Here is an 8,824-nt window from a genome sequence, read left to right as displayed (position 1 = left end):
ATTGTTAAGGGAATGCAGACCTACTTTCCATAGAACTTCATTCTTAGATGCTTCTATATAAAGTAGGTAAAACAAATTAAAAGGTTTTCTTTGCCCTATAGGAAAAAAAACGTTTTCTTCGCCCTATTTTTTTATTTATTTCTTTTAGCCTAAACTTAACCAGTTGGAAACCAGGGGTACAGTAATAAAATTAGCAATCAACCAATCAATCAATTCAATAGACCATGCTCACTTAAAACAGCGCTGCTTCTCTCTCTGACTCCCCCGCTGTTGCAGACAGGAGTGTGTGTGTGTGTGTGTGCGTGTGTGTGTGTGTGTGTGTGTGTGTGTTTGTGGGTACGCCAGCGTCGGACAGTGTGAGAGTGAACGCTGCAGTCAGTGGGAAGGAAGTAGAAATTTAAATCAATCAATTAATCTATCAATCAATCCGCGATTTTTCTTTTGTTCTAGATTGACTCAAGACCCATCAATTACATCATCCAACATTGTTTAAAGGACTAACACATTCCCCTTGACAGAATCGCTTCATATTTAGTCGTTATGGGCTTATGGCGCTATCAACATTCTGGCGCTATCAACATTCTCCCGGAGTGAGCCGGCGGAGTGATTATGTGATTCGGTTGTGGGCGGGTCCTGAGCCCAGGACCGTGGATTGTTGCCAATAAAGACGTGTAAATGGCCAATCAGAATCGAGAAATTTGCATGCCGTTGTATAAAACTGGTTACAGCCAAGAAAGAAAGAAAGAACGAAAGAAAGAAAGAACGAAAGAAAGAAAGAAAGAAAGAAAGAAAGAAAGAAAGAAAGAAAGAAAGAAAGAAAGAAAGAAAGAAAGAAAGAAAGAAAGAAAGAAAGAAAGAAAGAAAGAAAGAAAGAAAGAAAGAAAAAAAGAGTATTCATCAGGTATTCATGCCACATCAACAATATTCTAATATCCTACATAATGATATATTTATTTCATGTAATTATATATATAGAATTAAAATATATCATAGTATAAACAACATGTAGAGAAAGAGATGTGGTCTCACTATCTGAACGATTCCCTTCTTAGTGGCCGTGTGGCGTCTGTAGCTGTAGTCTCTCCACTCACTGAAACACAAGACTTGATGGTTAACAACATCATACTACATCCATAAAGTGTGTACATCATACTACATCCATAAAGTGTGTACTTCATACTACATCCATAAAGTGTGTACTTCATACTACATCCATAAAGTGTGTACATCATACTACATACATAAAGTGTACTTCATACTACATACATAAAGTGTACATCATACTACATACATAAAGTGTGTACATCATACTACATACACAAAGTGTGTACATCATACTACATACATAAAGTGTGTACATCATACTACATCCATAAACTGTGTACTTCTCATACTACATACATAAAGTGTGTACATCATACTACATACATACAGTGTACATCATACTACATACATAAAGTGTGTACATCATACTACATACTGTTGGAGCTTACATGGAGTGCAGTATGTGTAACATGCTACATACTAGGAGGACCTGCACATCCAGCTGGAAGTGGCTGTTTCTGAGGCCAGAAGAGGAACTTTCACTCACAGCTGTTTCCACTTGCTAGCTATGCAGTCAGGAAGCTATACTGTCAGTTTGGCCAAGAAACACATGATGCTTCAGTGGTCCCTATGATGCTTCAGTGGCCCCTATGATGCTTCAGTGGCCCCCTATGGTGCTTCAGTGGCCCCTATGATGCTTCAGTGGCCCCTATGATGCTTCAGTGGCCCCTATGATGCTTCAGTGGTCCCTATGCTGCTTCAGTGACCCATATGATGCTTCAGTGACCCATATGATGCTTCAGTGGCCCCTATGATGCTTCAGTGGCCCCTATGATGCTTCAGTGGCCCCTATGATGCTTCAGTGGCCCCTATGATGCTTCAGTGACCCCTATGATGCTTCAGTGGCCCCTATGATGCTTCAGTGACCCCTATGATGCTGGCCCCTATGATGCTTCAGTGACCCCTAGGATGCTTCAGTGGCCCCTATGATGCTTCAGTGGCCCCTATGATGCTTCAGTGACCCCTATGATGCTTCAGTGGCCCCTATGATGCTTCAGTGGCCCCTATGATGACCCCTATGATTCTTCACTGACCCCTATGATGCTTCAGTGACCCCTATGATGCTTCAGTGACCCCTATGATGCTTCAGTGGCCCCTATGATGCTTCAGTGGCCCCTATGATGCTTCAGTGGCCCATATGATGCTTCAGTGACCCCTATGATGCTTCAGTGGTCCCTATGCTGCTTCAGTGGCCCATATGATGCTTCAGTGGCCCCTATGCTGCTTCAGTGGCCCCTATGCTGCTTCAGTGGCCCCTATGATGCTTCAGTGGCCCCTATGATGCTTCAGTGACCCCTATGATGCTTCAGTGGCCCCTATGCTGCTTCAGTGACCCCTATGATGCTTCAGTGGCCCCTATGCTGCTTCAGTGGCCCCTGTGATGCTTCAGTGGCCCCTATGATCCTTCAGTGGCCCCTATGATGCTTCAGTGGCCCCTATGCTGCTTCAGTGGCCCCTATGACAATAACACTGGCAAGAATTCTGCACTGGGACTGACCTGTACCTCTGCACTGCACTTTACACTTTATACACTTTATATATATTTATTCAAATGATTAATCCTGCACTGCACTGTCTTTGTCTTGTGTCTGTTGTTGTTGTTATGTGAAAAGAAAATGTATGGAAAAATGCATACTCTGTAACGCTGAGACAATTACCAATGTGGCTTAATAAAGGAATCTGAATCTGAACGATGCTTCAGTGGCCCCTATGATGCTTCAGTGGCCCCTATGATGCTTCAGTGGCCCCTATGATGCTTCAGTGGCCCCTATGCTGCTTCAGTGGCCCCTATGATGCTTCAGTGGCCCCTATGCTGCTTCAGTGGCCCCTATGATGCTTCAGTGGCCCCTATGATGCTTCAGTGACCCCTATGATGCTTCAGTGGCCCCTGTGCTGCTTCAGTGGCCCCTATGATGCTTCAGTGGCCCCTACGCTGCTTCAGTGGCCCCTATGATGCTTCAGTGGCCCCTATGCTGCTTCAGTGGCCCCTATGATGCTTCAGTGGCCCCTATGCTGCTTCAGTGACCCCTATGATGCTTCAGTGGCCCCTATGCTGCTTCAGTGGCCCCTATGCTGCTTCAGTGGCCCCTATGATGCTTCAGTGACCCCTATGATGCTTCAGTGGCCCCTGTGCTGCTTCAGTGGCCCCTATGATGCTTCAGTGGCCACTATGATGCTTCAGTGGCCCCTATGATGCTTCAGTGGCCCCATATGATTTAGGTTTACGTTTGGTTGGAAGATTTTCATTGACCTGGAACCGGAAATTACCTGGCACAAAGAACTCTGGAATTGTGTGTAGCGACCATATAGACATAATATCATGGACCGCAGAAATGGTAGGGCCAGTAGGGCGATGGCCCTACCTACTTTGGGGTGTGTCAAACATCAAACATTATGTAAACATTTAATATTTTAACATTTAATAATATAATATATCAGCAAATACATTTACGTTCTTAATGTATTGCACTTCTGTACGCTTCCCGGGGTAATTTCCACTATCTGTAAGCCGACGTAAACAAATAAAATAAAAAAAAACGTGAACTAGCCTATCACAAATGACAAATTCTGTTTCCTAATGATTGATTGGCTATTGTGTCATGTCACTCACACTAACGCGCATCCATTTCAAATAGCGCTCTGCTACCGTTATGAGCCTCGCTGCAGACGTCCACTGTTCCTCTCAAAGTCCAATCAACCAGACAACCCTGCTGTTCTCGCAGGTACAAAACAGATACAAGGAGAAAGCACATCTCAAAGAAACCGGTCTGTTTATCCCAAGTGGTTCAAGGACCACAGATGGCTAACGTTTTGTCAAACAACTAAACAAGAGCAAAACTTTTCTGCACACAATTTCGGATTTCGCCTTTGGACAAGGAAATGACTCGGTTCGGGTTTAACCAAAACCAACGAGAATGCATTTTCAGTGCTTGGATTTCAGGTTACCATTCATGGCTTACTACCAGGTACGCGTTTCATTCCCAGCAACCTAGCACAGGTGAGTGTTGACATGTTTTAATCCTATGCAACTGGTTGACCGCCGCGTCACAATATTACGCTTTCTAATCATACTGGCTGGTTAAGTAATGCATTGCATATTATTTATGATACTATTTGATTAACGTTATGCAACTGGTAGCCCCTTTCGTGACTGTGATGCACCGAGTGAATCCACAGTCACTTGCTCCTCAATAGGAAACCAACCTAGATTTACCATGAAGGACTGGTTCTGGCCGAACCGTTTGTTATACAAGTATCACAGAGAAATGTCAAAGGTACTCACAGTTGCACGAGGGTTTCGAACAGAGATACGGGATGGTTTGAAAGCTCGGCGTTGCTAATAAACATTTTAAATATTTTTTATAAACTGGTCAACACTGCATTATTTCCGGCGTTGGGTGCATGATGCGCATGCGCTGTGATCACACCAGGCACCCAACGCCGGAAATAATGCCGTTTTGAGCGGTGTTGACCAGTTTATAAAAAATATTTAAAATGTTTATTAGCAACGCCGAGCTTTCAAACCATCCTGTATCTCTGTCCGAAACCCTCGTGCAACTGTGAGGACCTTTGAAACGTCTCTGTGATTCTTGTATAACGAACGGTTCGGTTAGAACCAGTCCTTCATGGTCAACATACGTTGGTTTGCAAGTGACTGTGGATTCTCTCGGTGCATCACAGTCACGATATTACGTTTTCTAATCATACTGGTTAAGTAATACATATTATGATACTATTTGATTGTGACTAAATGTAGGCTATAATCAATAAACAATTGCGTTACGAGCATGTGGCTTGGCTTGGGCGGAGGGAGCAACGTCACATAATTTTGGCCAATTGGCCCTACCTATTCCAAATGCGTTCCGCGGTCCATGCATAATATATATCTATTTACATGACCATAGACCACTGCACTTCCGCGTTACATTGAGCTCATGGAGGAGAGAGCGGGTGAGAACATGTATGTGGATGAGAGCCTTGACACGCACTACGCATGTGCAGATTGACTCCGGCCGTGGGCAATCTGCACATCGCTGCTGTCGGGACAAAACCTCATAACTCCATTTTTTTTAATTTTTTTTTATTATATAAATCAACTCCGTAGATCATCCTCCATATGTGTGTGTGGGTTTTACAAAGTTTAAACAATGGGAAAGCATTAAACCGATCATCTGTCTAAACCTCCTAACTCTATTCACCCTCAAATCTGTGTTCGTTTTTTTCATCTGCTGAAAAGTTGGGTTTTTGGAGTTATGAGGTTTTGTCCCGACAGCAGCGACATGCATAGTTAGTTCGGGAGTAGGTGCGAAAAAGTGACACTAGCTCGGCACGAACACACCGAACGCGGGCGTGAGGCGGGCGAGCCATCAGCGCTTCACTTTCGCTCCCATGTTAACCCTTTCACTGCTACACGACAGCCGGTTAACCCTTTCACTGTGACAATACAGAAGGTTAGCCCTTTACTATCGTCTAAACCTTACTTGGTCCCAAGAAGAGGGTCTCGTGTATTATTGGGTTAGGACATTTACTGTACATTGGAGGGGGTTGGGTTAGGACATTTACAGGGGCCAGTTTCGAATTGCAGTCTCCCGTAGGTGCTATTTGAGAGTGGTTTTGAAAGTGGGTAGTGATTCACATTCCTTTACAGCTGTGGGTAGGGCGTTCCACATTGATGTGGCATAATTACGAAACGTGTTTAGTCCCTTGTTTGAGCCGAATCTGGGTTTAACATGATTTGTGGAGCTTCCTCTGGTGTTGTGATCGTGGTATTCACTGACCTTTGGGAAGTATTTCGACATGTACATGGGTACCTTAGTCGTGTAGTGTATCTTGTAGACCAGGCCCATTGCAAGTTGCTGTACTCTGTCGTCTACTCTAAGCCATCCTAGGTTGTCAAAGTGGGCAGGGGTGAGGTGGGTTCTAGGAGTCAGGTCAAGCAGTAGTCTGACCAGTTTGTTTTGTGATGTTTGTAATTTTGTTTTTAGCGCCTTTGAGGTGCTTTGGTACCATGAGGTGCAAGCATAGTCGTAGTACCCTTGAATAAGTGCTCCTGCCAGAGTCTTCAGGGTATTCTTGTTTACCAGAGAGGAGATCCGGTACAAGAATCTAGTTTGTTGGTTGACTTTTTTTTATTACATTGGATGCCATTTTGTCACAGGAAAGATTTGCCCCTAGGTATGTAATATCATCTTTCCTTGTGACAATATTGTCACCCACTGTAACTGAGAAGCTGTCGGTCTTGCTGAGTTTGTTATTTGGCTTAATTGAGTAGTTTCTGGCATGATTGATATTTTACGGAAGCCCTAAGAGGCCGTACATTCATACATTTTATTTGCTCCGTTTTCCTGTGATAACGCGATAATTATCTCGTTATCACGAGAAAACGGACTTCGTTTTCCCGTGATAACGAGATAATTATCGTGTTATCACGAGAAAACTAATTAAATTGGATTAATTTATTTCAGGGGGGGGTACATGACATACAGGTATACACAGCACTGTTACATTTGCGACATACAAGATATGCAAATATACAGTACTGTTAAACAGAGATCCTAACGTGTCCATACGATGGGGAGGAAACTCTACATTAGGAGGGGGTGGGAGGGGTTTGGACATATGGGGGCCAGTTTCGCGTTGCAGCCTCCCGTAGCCAGGTGCTCTTTGAGAGCTCACTTTGATTGCACTTTGAGGCACATCAATGTGTATATATATATATTATCTGTAACAGCAAGGCATAAAGCTATTTCAGCCTGTGTCAGGCCTTGATTGAAGAGATATGTGACGCTGTGATTATCCTCCTGCTTAGCCCGAGTGCAGCCCGAGTGCATCATAGTCACGAACGGGGCTACCTGCTCCTCTGACATTGCGACACTGAATGATTTTTCCTGCAGTGATTTAATATATAGACTATTGTTTCGTTTTCTCGAGATCTCGAGAAAAATATCGCGTTATCACGAGAAAACTAATTAAATTAAATCGTTATCACGGGAAAACTGAGCAAATAAAATTTATGAATGTACGGCCTCTTATGGCTTCCGTAATATTTAGATTAGATTAGATTCAACTTTATTGGCATTTGCACAGACTACAAGTACTGAGACAACGAAATGCAGTTTAGCATCGAACCAGAAGTGCAAAAGAAGCAGTAAAGTGCAGTGTAATTTAACTTAAATAAATAACTTACATTTATAAATCGAATAAACAGTAAAGGTAGGTATGAATGTGCTAAGATATAATACAGTATGAACATTAACAGAATGAACAGTATGAAAAGAGTCGTATGAATAAGGTAAGATATATACAGTGTGAACACTAGTAACAGTATGAATGTAGCGTTTAAGTTAGTCATGGATGCATTATAAGGCTCTGGTAGGGACGACTGACCAAGCCGGAGGTACCGTGGCGCTGACGACTAGATTCGAACCCTGAGTCACTGTGGTGGTACGCGAGTGTTTAGACCTCTACGATACGACTACCACCCCAGTTAGGACAGCCGAAACCCGTCCAATCTTTCGCCGTCGACTAAAGACGCACTTCTTCAACCATTATCTGAAATTAAAAACAAATAATAATAATAAAAACTTAAAACAATAAAAAAAAATCTAACCTTACTGTCATGCACTTGTCCTAATATACTAACCTACACTGTAGCACTCAACACTTTGATGAACATTGTTACTCAGCTGATAGAGTTGTGCCCTTCCTGATGACTTGTCGTACAGAACTTGTAAGTGTTGAAACATTTAATTTCCAGTAATTTCCATCTGACTGTTCTGTGAAATACAAGCAGTAAGCAGTATGTATTTTTCTCTCTCTCTGTCTCTGCTCGACCCTTCCTCTTTTTCCACTGTCTATCTTCAAGCGCAGGTTATGCTTGACATTTTTTTCTCTCCCTGTCATTTTGCAGAAGTGCCATCTGCCATTCCATTCGCCGTCTCCACTGTCAATCAGTTGTATGGCCTGGTCCCGCCTCCACCAATCACATGCGGCTCCCTTTGTGTGTGTGTGATAGAGTGAGAGAGTGAGAGAGTGAGAGTGAGAGTGAGAGAGAGTGAGAGAGAGAGAGAGAGAGAGAGAGAGAGAGAGAGAGAGAGAGAGAGAGAGAGAGAGAGAGAGAGAGAGAGAGAGAGAGAGAGAGAGAGAGAGAGAGAGAGAGAGAGAGAGAGAGAGAGAGAGAGAGAGAGAGAGAGAGAGAGAGAGAGAGAGAGAGAGAGAGAGAGAGAGAGAGAGAGAGAGAGAGAGCGCAACAGTCCGGGCCTTCACCATACATGGATGCCAACATGAATCTGAAGGAAATCCTAACATACAAGGTGTCTAAATGATGTGTTTCTTAATGGGGAATTTAAATATGAGTACATTTTTGGGATAGGATAACTCTAACCTACATCACTCTCTCTGTCTGTCTCCCTGTCTCCTTTGAAAGATAACATTCTTACACAATAAAGAAAAATCATTATGCGATTAAATGCATACATTTTTTTTAACTTTTAATTCTTTCTGTAGTTAATTAATAGAAATTAATGCAATAAAGACCCAGCCCAATGTGTCTATGAAATATGTGTACGTGTGAGAGGCTTTGCTGCTAGTTTACTCGTTTCTTTAGTCTCTTCGTCTGTGGAGTTTCTGCAATAATATTCTCCATCCATCTACTCATTGCACACACATCCACATACACACACTCACTTTAAACAAACACTCACTTTAACACTACATTATA

This window comes from Notolepis coatsorum (assembly GCF_963971535.1).
Source record: "Notolepis coatsorum genome assembly, chromosome: 12".
NCBI lineage: Eukaryota > Metazoa > Chordata > Actinopteri > Aulopiformes > Paralepididae > Notolepis > Notolepis coatsorum.
The sequence above is the reverse complement of the archived record's forward strand: the minus strand, read 5'-3'. Positions refer to the sequence as shown.